This window comes from Elephas maximus, chromosome 3 (genome assembly GCF_024166365.1).
Source record: "Elephas maximus indicus isolate mEleMax1 chromosome 3, mEleMax1 primary haplotype, whole genome shotgun sequence".
NCBI classification, from domain to species: Eukaryota; Metazoa; Chordata; class Mammalia; order Proboscidea; family Elephantidae; genus Elephas; species Elephas maximus.
Window position 1 is genome coordinate 100,440,302 of NC_064821.1, and position 15,381 is coordinate 100,455,682.

Below are 15,381 nucleotides of genomic sequence, written 5' to 3' on the forward strand. Positions count from 1 at the left end.
GTGGGTTGCAGATATTTGGTAATGACAGATCTATGTTGTGACCGTGAGGCGTTGATATTTCAGTAGCAGAATTCTTGCCTTCCAAGAGTGAGACTTGGGTTTGATTCCAAGCCAATGACCTCATGCACAGTCACCACCCGTCTGGTAGCAGAAGCTTGTACATTGCTATGATGCTGAACAGATTTCAGTGGAGCTTCCAGACTAAGGTGGAATAGGAAGAAAGGCCTGGAGATCTACTTCTGAATCAGCCAATGAAAACCCTATGGATCACAACAATCTGATCACAAGCAATCATGAGGATGGTGCAGGATGAGTCTGTGTTCGGTTCCATTGTTCATGTGGTTGCTCTGAATGGGGTACCAACTCCATGGCCACCAACAACAAAAACAACACTGTATGACCAGAGAAATGAGTGGCCGAGGTGGTGCGGAAAATCATTAGAAGAGAGAGGAGTTCCAGAGACTGACAAGCAGGGCACTGGAAGGATCATTTATGTATATCCTGAAACCACCAATAACTGGAATCAAAAATGACATTGGAAAGAGTCACAAGAAGCTAAGAGCAACTTATGGAGAAATTAAGGGGAGTGAGTTGGGGAATGGTAGATAATAGCAAAACTGAGAATAAACTTGCTGCTGTGGAGTCGACTCATAGTGACCCTATGAAACAGAGTAGAACTGCCCCATAGCGTTTCCAAGGGGTGCCTGGAGGATTTGAACGGCCAACCTGTTGGTTAACAGTCGAACTCTTAACCACTATGCCACCAGGGTTTCCAAAATTGAGGATAGTGGATGATACGATGTGATGACAAGGGATTTAAAGCATGGAGTTTTTAGAAAGGAAAGGGAGAAAATTAGTTGGAAGCACAATGAACGTCAAGGAAATCATCAACTTCTCCTGCATGGCATTTTGAAAGGCTGTGGAGAAAGCATTCTCCTTAGTGGAGGAGCAGATCAAAGCAGAGGATGAAGGTATACACTTTACTCACGATGGACTATGAGTTCCAACTGGCCCAGTGAAGGGTTTTAGGTGTTGAGGGTAAGGAGTTGAGGCAGGACAGAATTGTTTCAAGCCTGACCACTCCACTAAGCTGTGAGTTCTACTAGGGAAGGGACCTTGAATGTCATGCTCAACAGCACGTCCCCAACATTTGGCATAGTGTTAATCCTTAGAAGGCACTCAATTATTGCCAAATATCTTACTCTAAAGTCCATGCCCTTTCTGTTATAACAGTTAATACCCCCAGTTTGTCCTTATAGCATCAAATAATTCATTTTACTAATTTAATTTTTTATTTATTCAGTAAATAATTACTGAATGCCTATTATGTATAAGGCACAACTGTAGCTATCCAATAAGGATACTAAGAAACAAACAAACCCGTAGCCATCGGGTCGATTAGAACAGAGTATAACTGCCCCATACAGTTTCCTCCAGTAAGAATAGTCTAACTTTTTATGCCTCACATGATATTCTACATATTGCCAATACCAAAACCCTTTGCCGTGGAGTAGATTCCGACTCATAGTCGGACCCTATGGGACAGAGTAGAACTGCCCCATAGAGTTTCCACAGAGCACCTGGTGGATTTGAACTGCTGACCTTATGGTTAGCAGCCTGAGCTCTTAACCACTGCTCCATCAGGGCTCCATATTGCCAATAGTCAAGGCAATATCATTAAGCAGTGTGGGGGTCTGGGATCTGAATATTAGCTGTTTCTCTTTTCTGACTGATAATGTGATATTGACCAAGTACCTTATCTATGCATAATGGATTGAATTGTGTCCTCCCAAAATATGTGTCAACTTGGTTAGGCCATGTATGGTTGTCCTCCATTTTGTGATTTTCCTATGTATTATAAATCATAATCTCTGCCTGTGGTTAAGGAGGATTAGGGTGGGATGTAACACCCTTGCTCAGGCCACATGCCTGATCCAAAATAAAGGGATTTTCTCTGGAGTGTGGCCTACACCACTTTTTATCTCTAAAGAGATAAAAGGAAAGGAAAGCAAGCAGAGAGTCAGGGACTTCATACCACCAAGAAAGAAGCACCAGGAACAGAGCACATCCTTTGGGCCTGGGGTCCCTGTGCCAGAGAAGCTCCTCGACCATGGGAAGATTGAGGACAAGGACTTTTCTCCAGAGCTGACAGAGAAAGAAAGCCTTCCCCTGGAGATGACGCCCCGAATTTGGACTATTAGACTGTGGGAGAATAAATTGCTCTTTGTTAAGGCCATCCACTTGTGGTATTTCTATTACAGCAGCACTAGATAACTAAGACACTGTGCCTTAATTTCATCAACTTTAAAATGAGGCGTTATGCAAGATGGTATAGCTAAGATCCCCCCAAAACCAAAAAGCCAAACCCACTGTGTTGATTCTGACTCATAGTGACCCCATAGGACAGAGTATAACTGCCCCATGGACTTTCCAAGGAGCGCCTGGTGGATTCAAACTGCTAACCTTCTGGTTAGCAGCCATAGCACTTAACCACTACACTGCCACGGTTTCTAAGACCTCCCTCCCCAGAGCCCCCCAAATCCTTCTATTTGCTTATCTTAATTGAAACTGGGTTTTCCCCAGGCGACATCATTTCCTTAGAAGCTTTGGCTGGGGAAGGCAGATCTTTACTTTCTCCTGTTAATGCACTGGACAAAGGAAAAAAGAAACCGAAAAACAAACTTGTTGCCGTCCAGTCAATTCTGACTCATAGTGACCCTGTACGACAGAGTAGAACTGCCCCATGGGATTTCCAAGGCTGTAATCTTTACGGAAGCAGATTGCCACATCTTTCTCCTGCAGAGCAGCTGGTGCGTTTCAAACTACCAATCTTTTGGTTGGCAGCCAAGCTCTTTAACCAATGTACCACCAGTGCTCCTTTTAAGGAAAAAAGAGGTTGGTCTATTATTTCTGGCTCTCCACAGCCACTTCCATATCATTGTTTTTGTACCATGTATTTAATAATCCCTCTTCTTTAAAAAACAGAAACAAATCTTTTTTATTATTACAAGAGTAATAATATGTTCAATGTAGACAAACATTAAAATATGGGCAAGTATGATGTTTTTCCTTTTCCTCTGCTAATATCTCAGAACACTGTGCTCATACCTCTGGTATGGCATTTGTAATATTCTGTCTGCTCTTATAGTAATTTGCGCACTATGAGGCAGATTTCGTGCGATCTGTGATGGCGTCATACTCATTTTTGCAGTTCTCGTAGCGTTCAGTTCAGTGCCTTGTCCATAAACAGAAACTCAAAAAATGCATACTAAACTAATGAGTGAATCAATAAACCATCTAAAAGAAAATAAATTTTATAAAATCTACATTATAATAAAAGTTTTGCAGGCTCTTCGGTCCTCTGTTGGTGGTTTTTCTTCTCTTTGAGCTTTTGTGTGTTATCACTATACCCCTTTGATTCGTGTACACCTATGAGGCCACTGGAATTTCTTCTAGAATAGGGAAGGTATTTTTGATAAATAAACAGCGTAGTGGAAAGACGATAGCCAAGAGAATCAACAACTTGAATCCCAGCTCTGTCATTAACTAGTGTGTGACTTTGGGCAAGTCGCTATTTCTCCCATTTGATAAAACAAATTTCATAAACCTTAAACTGGGCTGATGTAGGAATAAAATGATATAAGGAATGTGGGAGTCCTTTGTAGGCTTAAATGCCTCCATTACAAAATCATCTTCTTTTTCAAATGTTTTTGAGATGACATACAATTTTCATTATTAAAATGATCAAAATTCTTCTGAAGAATAAGTTAGCAGAACTTCTAGTTTAATGCTAAGATTTGACAAGGTTTTGACCTGAGAGGTATGCTCTATAATTTTTCAAACGAGGGGACAGAAAGACATGTCCATAAAATTTTGGATATGTTCGTAATTTCGGGGTTGCCACATATGATGGTACTGGACGTGCACTGCGTGACTCCAGGATGCCATTCACGTAGACTGCAGTGGAGTCCCCTGGAGTTGTGCAGCGTAGAGGTCCTGGTAGTTACCCATGCATGGAAAGAAGAATTGAGAGCCCAAGTATGGAGTGTTGAAGCCTCAAGAAAAAAGAAAGGAAAAAAGAAAGATATCTCTAATTTCTATGGGGTGAGATCATCTCGAGGTAGGAAAGAGTTAAAAGACACAGGAGTCAGCTTGGAATTCAAGCTGATTGTTTGACAAGAGGAATTGTTTTGAGTAGGGCACTGGATCACCATCTACTGTGTTTCTTTTCAGCCAGGGGGAAGAAGCTATAAAGCCCTTTGTGAACCAAGTACAAAGCTTTGAAAGCTGGTCTGGGAAGACCTTTTCTAGTCTCAGGTGTGAGTTGTGATACCCAGGCCAGTAAGGGAAGAAGCAGCAGCATTGGAATGAGGCCAGCAAGAGCCAGAGTAGCAAATTACACCTCAGCAGTGGCAGTAACACAAGAAGAAAAAGTCATCCAAGATCTAACACAAAATGGAGGACAACTAGGGGGCTTGGAGTACAAGTGTCTTTACTTGGAAAGTTTCATACCATTAAAAGTGCTCCCCATATTAACAAGGAGAAAGGATTATACAAAGAGACTTTGTTGTCCCTCAATCTCATACATGAACAAGAAGCCTATTCATGTTTTTTAAAAATAAGTTGTTTTTTACAATATTATTTAAACTTAATTTTTAATTTATTAACTCAGTTTGTATTGTAGAAATAGAGAAGGCATTATCTATTATGTAGACAAATCTGGGCAGCAAATTTTGTCTAGTACCCTAACCTGTGGGTTGGAGAGACCTCCCCCCGCCAAAAAAAACCAAACCTGTTGCCATCAAGTCGATTCCAACTCAAAGCGACCCTACAGGGCAGAGTAGAACTGCCCCATATGGTTTCCAAGGAGTGCCTGGTGGATTCGAACTGTCGACCTTTTGGTTAGCAGCCGTAGCTCTTAACCACTGTGCTACTAGGCTAACGTAAATATCCCAAGTTCTGTTGCTTGTCGTCCAGTTGATTCCGACTCATAGCAATGCTATAGGACAGATTAGAACTTCCCCATGGGGCTTCCAAGGCTGTAGTCTTTATGGAAGCAGACTGCTACATCTTTCTCCCACAGAGCGGCTGGTGAGTTTGAACCACTGATCTTTCTGTTAGCAGCTGAGGGCTTAACCATTGCACCACCAAGGTAATCACTCATAAAAGTCCGTTTGTGCCCCCAAGCATTCTTTTTTTTTCCCAATAATTTTATTATGCTTTAGGTGAGCGCTTACAGTACAAGTTAGTTTCTCATTCAAAAATTTATATGCAAATTGTTTTGTGACATTAGTTGCTATCCCTGCAATGTGACAGCACTCTCCCCCTTTCTACCCCACGTTCCCTGTGTCCATTGGTCCAGTTTTCCTGTCCCTTCCTGCCTTCTTGTCTTGCTTTTGGGCAGGAGTTGTCCATTTGGTCTCATATACTTGATTGAAATAAGAAGCACATTCCTCACTTGTGTTATCATTTGTTTTCTAGGCCTGTCCAACTTTGTCTGAAAAGTGGACTGTCCAAGTGGCTTTAGTTCTGAGTTAGCAGGGTGTCCAGGGGCCATAATCTCGGGGGGGGGAAGCATTCTTTCAAAGCCATTCTCTGGAATAATCAGTAGTTATTCAGGTTCCAGGATTGGTAACAGATAACTTCTCCTCAAACAGTACGGGAAACACAGGAGAATATGCTAGGTATAATGTTTGAGGATGTTTCTCAATATTTGACAGGCATGCATGTGTCTAAATTTTTAATTTTGTAGGCTAGTAGATGTCTTCCTTAAATTACCTAAATAATCTATTTGATTAATGTCAATATTGCCACAGTTAAGAGCTTTGGAGTCAGACAGACTTTATAGCAAGTTACTTCAGCTCTCTGACCCAGAGCTTTCTGATCTGTAAAATGATGAGAGCTAAATCTGCTTTGAGGAGTCCCGGTGGCGCAAGGGTTAAGCACGCCACTGCTGAACAAAAGGTTTGCAATCTGAACCTACCCAGGGGCTCCAAGGGAGAAAAACCTGGCAATTTACTCCTAGAAAACAACCTAGAAAACCTTATGAGGCAGTTCTACTCTGTCACACAGGTAACTATGAGTTGAAAATTGACTCGACGGCCCCTAACAACAACATACGTGCTTTGGAGTATTACTGAGCAGTTTAAATAGTGTACATAAAGTATTAAGAAATATGGTGAGTTCATAGTAAGTGTTTTATATTTCAGCAACATAATGGGACTACTCCCTAGAAACTACATTCTGTAATGGAGGATTACCCTTTCTGTTTGGCAACTAGTTGAAATGCTTAAATTTCTAAAAGTTACAGACAAATGAAGAAAGAAATTTAATATTCTATATCAGGTAAACAGATTCATCCAAATAGAGAGAATGAAAAAAAAAAAAAATGAAAACACAAGGCAAAGTTCATGTAAAAAAAAAAAAGGCCAATAAAAATCTTCATCCAAAAAAGCTCTGAAGGCTGTTCCAAATTCTTCCCAGGCTTTGTCATCCTGACCTCTGGGTTAGTTGATTGTATCTAAATAGGAGGAAAGGTGATGGAATCTAAGCCCCTCCGCCTCTGTAATTTACAACTTGCAAAACTTGTCTGGATCCACCTTTGCCACAGAAAAAAGGCACCCCAGCAGAAATTATTCCTTTAGTGCATTGAAATCATCAAATCTTAGAGCCAGAAGAGCTCTTAATCTTAGCTTGGACCACTGCCTCATTTTATAAGAAGGAAATTAGCTCAGATCAGAGAGAATAGAGACTTCCTTAAGATAGGGCAAAATCAAGATCCTAGATCTTATTCCCAGTCTTGAGTTCCGTGCCCTTTCCACTACACCACAGCATTACTGTTTTGTTTTGTACATGAAGGATGCTGTCTCATCAAAGTGGATTCTGACTCGTAGGGACCCTGTAAGATAGAGTAGAACTGACCCATAGGGTTTCCAAGGAGAAGCTGGTAGATTTGAACTGCTGACTTTTTGGTTAGCAGCCAAGCTCTTAACCACTAGGCCATCAGGGCTCCATTAAAGGATTAGGGGGAAGAAAAAAATCTTTAGATTCATAAAGCTATTCCCATGTTTCCTAATCTATAACTCTTTTACATGTGGTTTTCAACCAGACACATTTGTGACAACATTGTTTTGGGTTGTTATACAAGCGTATTGTGGGTAGGACCCAGGAATATAGCATAATACAGCAGAATAAATCGTCCTGCACAAATACAATAGCAAGTACTGCTGAAAAAGAAAAGAACAAAGCACTGACCATGTTCCAGGCATTGTGCTGTAAATGCTTGCATACACTATGTCCAATTTAATTCACACAATTAATCAGAAAAAATTTCCATTTCACAGAGGAGGAAACCAAGACTCTGAGAGGGAGAATTGTATGTATGCATTTATGCACGTATTGGCATTTTTCTCAAAACTATTTGTTTTTGTAGCAACAAAGTAAAGAATATTTGAACATAGAGCAAGGGAAGAGAAATATTATCCATTTCCTACCACATTAGAACAACCACTTCATATTTTGGTAAATTATCTTCTGATATTATTTCTTATGTACCTAATTTTTAAATATTTATGACAGTATGTATACAAATATAAGTTTGTATACTATAAGAGTCTACCCATTGCTGTATAATCTTCATAACCATCATTTTAAAAGAAACTATAATGTTCGAATCAGTGGCTGTACCATAATTTCGTTAAACATCCTTTCTTTAATTCCTTTTTTGCCATATCAAATACCTTAGGAGAAGATTTATTCTTTGCCTAAATAATCTCTAACTGTTCCTCTGCCTTACTCCCTGCAAGTATAATTCTAGGCTTCAGCTACACTTCCGATAGTTCTAGAATGCCTCTCTCCGTTAGGTCATGCTATTCCCTTACCTGAAATATCCTTGGTCCCTTCTCTTTTTGGCTTCTCTTTTGGAGGAGGTATTGCTTTCCCTACAAAGTCTATTTGAGATACTACCACAAAACATATGTGCTTAGGTTAACTGTGTGCCCACATCTATCAAAATCCTCCTTATGAAAAAATTCCACCTTCATGGTGAAATAACTAGTACTGGACTTGCCCTCCCGACATTAAAAACAAAAACAAAACACCTAGAAAAATGGACAAATATGTGAAACAACTGTTTTCAGAATTTCGGTGATTCACAGAACAAAACTCTGGTTCCTGAGAAAAGAGAAGCACATGAGTGAAACCCTGTAATTGTCTCAGTTTTTTCTTGGAGGCACTCTACAGAATATGGAGCAGGGAGAATAAACACAAGCAGAGCACAGTAGTCTTGCTGAATTGAGGAGAGAGAAAGTTCAGAGTTCAGAGAGGCTGAGCAGGCTGGAATTTGCAAAACAGAGGTACCTGAGGAATGGGAGCTACCAAGATAAGATCTCCAGAAAACAACATAGGAGCCCCGTTGGGTCAGTTGTTGAACACTGAGCTGTGAATACATGAGGCTGGACAAAGAATGATTGGAGACTAAAATAAAGGATGTTTAACAAAGTCCAGAGCTCATGCAAGAGTGGAGAGATGTTCAAATCCCAGCAAGCCAGAGAAAAGAGACATTATTGGACATCTTTTTTTAGAGTATGCAGTAAAAACCCAAAAGGTCATACCATAGTAGTAGAACTAAACTAGTAGTAGAGTAAGGGCTACTATGAATCAGGCCTAACAAAACTTAAAAACAAGCCTCAAAATCAAGCCAATCCACAAATAACTTAGCACTCTTTTAAAGAAAACAAAAATTCAGACACCTGACAACATAATACAATGTCCAGTTTCCAATAAAAAATTTCTAGGCATGGATAAAAAAAAAACAGAAGCAGGGAAATATGACCCACAAACAGGAGAAAAATCAGTTAATAGATATGACCTAGATAAAACAAACACAGGTAGAAACTTTAAAGCAGTTTAAGGATTTAAAAGAAAAAATACATATACTGCAGAAAAAATAAAATATTTAAAAGAGAAGCAAGTGGAAATTCTAGAAATGTCCCAAATAAAAAAATCATTGCTGGTATATAGTTGTTCATTCCATGTGAATATAAACGGCTTTTGATCCTTTTTGTTGATTCAGATAGCAAAGAATGTGCCACATAGCATGTCCCTGAGGCCATACTAATCTGCTCTAATAAAAATACCATGTTCACCACAGTAACTGCAAGTTGGGCTATTACTTGACTGAGCTTGCAATGGCCTACTGTCCTTCTCCATCTGATCTCTGCAGAGGCCATACTGGCTATCCAGATGCAGATATGACAGGGATTACCACTCCCGCGTCCTTGAAATGTTGAGAGGGCTACACAACCAAGGCATTATTCCTTCACCAGAAGATTCTCTCAAGTCACTACTATTGAAAGTTTTAGCAATTGGGCCATCATCTTGTACCAGAAACTATCCATGCCCCAGATGGAATTCTCATTGCCAGGCAAGTAATGAATGATTGCTGATTTTATAGTTTTTTTCTTTACTAGTATAAGCATTTAAAGCTATAAATTTGCCTCTTAGCATTGCTATAGCTACATTCTACAATGTCAATATGTTGTAGTTTCTTTTTCATTCACTTCAAAATATTTTCCAATTTCCTTGTGATTTATTTTATTTTTTATTGTATTTTAGATGAAGGTTTACAGAGCAAACCAGTTTCTCATTAAACAGTTAATATACGCATTGTTTTGTGACATTGGTTGCCAACACCATGACGTGTCAATACTCTCCCCTTCTCAACCTTGAGTTCTCCATTACCAGCTTTCCTGTCCCCTCCTGCCTTCTAGTCCTTGACCCTGGACTGGTGTGCCCCTTTAGTCTCATTTTGTTTTATGGGCCTGTCTAATCTTTGGGCTCCATTACTGAGCTAAAAGGGCGTGCAGAGGCCATGCTCTCGGGTTTTCTCCAGTGTCTCTCAGGCCACTGAGTTTCATTTTTTTTTTTTTTTTGTGAGTTAGAATTTTGTTCTACATTTCTCCCCAGCTTTGTTCGGGACCCTGTATTGTGATCCCTGTCAGAGCAGTTGTTGGTGGTAGCTGGGCACCATCTACTTATGCTGGACTCAGTCTGGTACAGGCTGTAGTACTTGTGGCCCATTAGTCCTTTGGACTAATATTTCCCTTGTGCCTTTGGTTTTCTTCATTCTACCTTGCTCCAGATGGGGTAAGACTAGTGGAGTATCTTAGATGGCCTCTCACAAGCTTTAAGACCCCAGACGTTACTCACCAAATTAGAATGTACAGCTTTTTCTTTATAAGTTATATTATGCCAATTGAGCTAGATGTTCCCCGAGACCATGGTCCCCACAGCCCTCAGCCCGGTAATTTGGTCCTTTGTGGTTTATTTTTGACCCTTGGGGCATTTAGAAGATTTGTAAATTTCTAAATATTGAGAATTTTCCAGTTATGTTTATAAAAATTGATTTTTAAATGAATTCCATTGTTGGAAAACATACATAAGTTTTTAATCTTTTTAAATTTATTGGTGCTTGTTTTATAGCCAGCATATGGTCTATCTTGGCAAATATTTCATGTCCTTTTAAAAAGAACACATATTTTGCAGTTTGGGGGTCTAATATTTTATAAATGTCAACTAGGCCAAGTTGGTTGATAATGCTATCCCAGCTGTCTTTGTTCTTACTGATTTTCTGACTACTTATTCTATAAATTACTGAAAGAGGTTTGTTGGATTCTCCAACAATAATTGTGCATTTATCTGTTTTTCCTTTTAGTTCTATCAGTTTTTGCTTCATGTGATGTCCCACAAAATAACACAATGACCCATTGCAGTGATGACATCATGCTGATTGTGCAGGATGAGCAAGAGGTGGTTAGAATACTTTAGGTCTTGGTAATTTATGTGCATTCCAGAAAGTGGGAGATAAACCCTTTGATAATTCAAGGACCAGCCATTTCAGTAAACTTCTTAGAGGCTCAGTGGTCAAACACATGTCAGAACATCTCCAAAGTAAAAGACCATGCATCTTTCTATCAAGAAGGAAGCACAATGCCTGGTAGGTTTCTTTGTGTTCTGAAGGCAACACATTCCACACCTAGGAATACTGCTCTGGTTCATATCCTAGGTGTAATGAAAGTCTGTTAGCTTTGAGTGGGGCTTGGAGCAGGAAAGTGTTCTGAGCAAGTTCAGGGTGCAGTGCAAGTACTTCTGCCACTTGAGCTACACAGTTTGGTAGACTCTACAGTATTGAAAGGGTTAATGGTGGAAAAAATTATACCACAGAGTTTGTGAAAAGTTTCAGTGGGATAATCACAGTGTAGGCCCCTGGGCTTCTGGAATGAAGGTACTTTATCCCCAGTAAAGAATTATACACCTTTTGAAAAATAGCTCTGGCATGCTATTGGGTCCTAGTAGGTATGAAATGAATGACAATAAGGGCACTAAGTGAACAAGTGTTCAGAATTGCCCATCTTGACCTGGACTCTGATATAGACCCACCAAGTCATAAAGTCAGGCAGTTCCAGCAACAATTCATCATAAGATGGAAGGAAGTGTTACCTCTGGGATCAAATATAGGCAGGACCGGATACATGATCAGGTATCCACCTCACCCCCATCCCCACAGAACCCTGAAAGATATACTACCTGGAGAGAAGTGGACTGTATGACACAAGGGGTGGACTGTCGTGGCCATAGAGGTATACCACTCAACTCTTCCTTCAAGAAAGAACTTGCTGTTCTGGTGCAAACACTGAAGTCATTGACAGCCTCCAGCCTGTAAGATTTACCTCAGCTTTTGAGTCTAGACCATGCTCTTTCCAAGCAGCCCCAAGCCAATGACCAGGCATGGTGGGTCTACTATAACCTGACAGTTTATAGCCAGCCAGGACTCTCTTAGTCTTTGTTTCAGAGTTCCTCATTGGATTGGTCAAGTCTTCTGTCATATCTGTACCACAATTTCATGCTCAGCTCCAATTCTTCTTCTTCTCCCCTTTCCTTTCAGCTGGATCAGATATGCATCAACGTCTAAAGGCTCTACTTATCTAATTCTGCTTTCCTCTCTTTTATTTTTCACAAGCATTATCCCTCCTCCACCTGTAGTCTTAACCCATGTCAGAGTCTACTTCCTGGAGAACCCAATTGAAGTATCAATAGATACTAATGCATGCCCTTATGCTACATGGTGAAAAACCTCTCCATTGACAGTTTCTATCATGCAGTAAATCAATTTCTCTACCTGCCAGCATGGGAAAAATGGATGTGGTTCCTGATGGTGAGGATAAAACATCCAAAATATCTAAAATAAAATTAAGATAAAATTAAGTATTCATAAAAGAAACCCATAGTCTAATTTTAATTTCCTTTTTTTTTTTTTTTTTTTTTATTGAGTAGCCATTTTGTATCAACTTCTATCATCATCTGTAAATCTAAAGCAAGGATCACTAAGTGAAGCTTGTAGTCCATATCATTTTCACAAAATTATTATTGCTTGGCAGAAAATATGTTTAAAAACATTGAGAAATTTCACATAAAATCCAGATTCCTAGCTTCTCTTTAAGACTCTTTTAATCTTCTTTAATCAGAAGATCTGACAATACTGGGCTTAAATTTTCCTGGAGTAACAGTCAACAGGAGCTGAGTAATGATTTCCCCTTTAGACAGACCATACAAGTTCAGGTTTATTGAAGTAACTACTACTTCTAATTGTGTACACAGCTCCTCTTCTCTCATTAATCTATTTTCTGTCTAAAGGTATTTAAGATAGCAACTTTTGACTTAATGTACTGACTATATTCAGATGTATTAGTTAGGATAAAATTTGGTTGCTGATTACAAAAAATCCAAAAATAGTTTTGAATTAAACAAGAGAGAAGTTTATTTTTCTCCCACATGAAAGCAGTCCAAGGTAGGCAGTTCAGGGCTGGTTTGGGGGCTCTTCAAAGTTGTTAGCAAACCAGGGTCCTTCTATCTCACTGCTCTGCCACAGATTGTGACCTTCACCTTTATGGTCCAAGTGTTGTAGAGTTCCAGGCATCTGGTCTATGTTCTAGATAGCAGGATGGAGGGAAAGGTAATAAGTGTGTGGCCCTCCTCCCTCAAGGGGATTTCTTGGCAGTTTCTACATAGAACTTTTATGTATCATTGGTCAGAATTTAGTCTCATGGTCATACCTAGCAGCAAAAGAGGCTGAAAAAAGTCTTTTACCCAGACAGCCCTGTGCCCAGCAAAAATCAAAATTATTTTTCCACAAAGGAAAGAGAACAGATATTTGGAAGATAACTAGCAACCTAAGCCTCACTGCTTGATTCATTAGGCATCTCTTTGGGCACTGCTATGGATTGAATTGTGTCCCCCCCAAAATGTGTGTCAACTTGGCTAGGCCATAATTCCCAGTATTGTGCGCTTGTTCACCACTTTGTATCTGATTTGATTTTCCTATGTGTTGTAAATCCTACCTCTATGATGTTACTGAGGCAGGACTCAATCTACAAGATTAGGTTGTATCTTAAGTCACTCTCTTTTGAGATATAAAAGAGAGAAGAATATAGACAGAAAAGGGGACCTCATATCACCAATAAACAAGAGCCAGGTGAATTGCACATCTTTTGGACCCAGGGTCCCTGTGCTGAGAAGCGCCTTGACCAGGGAAGATTGATGACGAGACCTTTCCCCAGAGCCGAGAGAGAGAAAACCTTCCCCTGGAGCTGACACACTGAATTCAGACTTCTAGCCTCCTAGACTGTGAGAGAATAAATTTCTCTTTGTTAAAGCCATTCACTCGTGGTATTTCTGTTATAGCAGCACTAGATAACTAAAACAGGTGCCTAGATGGATATTGCTGATTTTAAAAGCTTCTGGAGACATAGACAACATGGAATGATATAAAAAGTCTGAGTGATCATTTTAAAACATAAGCTAGATCACATCTCCGTGATGCTCTAAACCCTCTAAAAGCTCTCCATTTCATTCTGGCTACTGGATGAACTAAAACTGAAATAGCCTGGGCAAGAGATACTGATACAGTATGGTGGCAGCAAAGTAGACAGATTTAAGAAATATTTAGGAGGTAGAAGTAGACAGGACTTAATGATGGATTGACAAAGGGGATTTTTCCCTTAATCATGTTTCTACTTATGTAACTTGATAGTGACACCAATGACTGAAACAGGTTCTGCAGCTTTTGAAAGATAGCAGGTTGTGCAGAGCAGGGTGGTACTATCGTATGGGTTCTTTTTTGGATATGTTAACACTGAGGTGCTTTTGAGATTCTAAGATAGGATAGCAAGTGCCAGGTGGAAATAAAGGTCAGAGAGAGGAGAAGTCTTGGCTAATGATGTACTTTTGTGAGTCACCTGCAATGGTGTAATTGAAGTCATGGGTGTAGATGAGAATGCTTAAGTATGTAATAAGGAGAGGTGAAGCCTAGGATTAAGCCTTGAGGATTGACAACATTAAAAACCAGGAAGAAGAGGAGGAACACACAAAAGAGAGAAATAGCAGCACATTAGTGGGGTCAAAAGGAAGCTGGGTTGAGGGGGGAAGTGTTTAAAGGAAATAATGCTCAATTGTGTTGAATGCTGCTTGAAGCTGTTAAAATGAAGTCATAAAAAGATGATCATTATGTTGGGCAGCAGAGAGGTCATTAGTGATCTCTATAAGGGCAGTCTCAGTGAAGTGGTAGAGGCAAAAGCCTAACTAAAGCACAATGAAGAGTGAATGGGAGGTGAGAAAGTAGAGACAGCTATTTCGCCAGAGAAGTTTGACTGGGAAGGGAAGCACAGAAGTGGGGCAATACCTGGCAGACCGCATGCAGCTAAGGGAGGTCTTTTAAAGATGGGAGAGGATTTTGAAGGCAGATGAGAAATGAAACAGTAGAGTGAGAACCATTTTTGTTGCAAGATGGAGTGGGAAATAACAGGAACCAAGTCCTTCAGAAGGTCAAAAGGAATAAGGTCTACATTTAGGAACTGGCTGACAGTAAGATAAGGGATACTTCATCAGATGAAATTAGAGAGAAGGAGAAGATGAGAGCAGGTACAGGTAGGTTTGTTGATCCAATGATAAAGTTATGAAGGAGTGCCCATCTGATGGTTTCTATTTTCTCAATCAAATTTAAAGAGAGGTTTTCAGTTGAATGTGATACCAAAGGGGATAGGGAGTTTGAGGATAGAGATCCTATGAAATAGATATCTCAGAGACTGGGAAGGTGAACTTATATTAGAAAAATATAGTATGATGGCTTGGCAGTGTTGACAGCTCATTTCACCTGTCAGTTGGCAATACTGTTGTTCTCCTGTATTAACATCCTGTCTTGTGCATGAATCCAAATTGATCTTTGCAAGCGTTTGGTCCGAATTAACCAGATGGTGGTTTCAGTTCTCCACTTGACTTATGTCTTAGCCTATATCTTTCCAAAGTAGAGCCTGAAGCAGAGAGCTT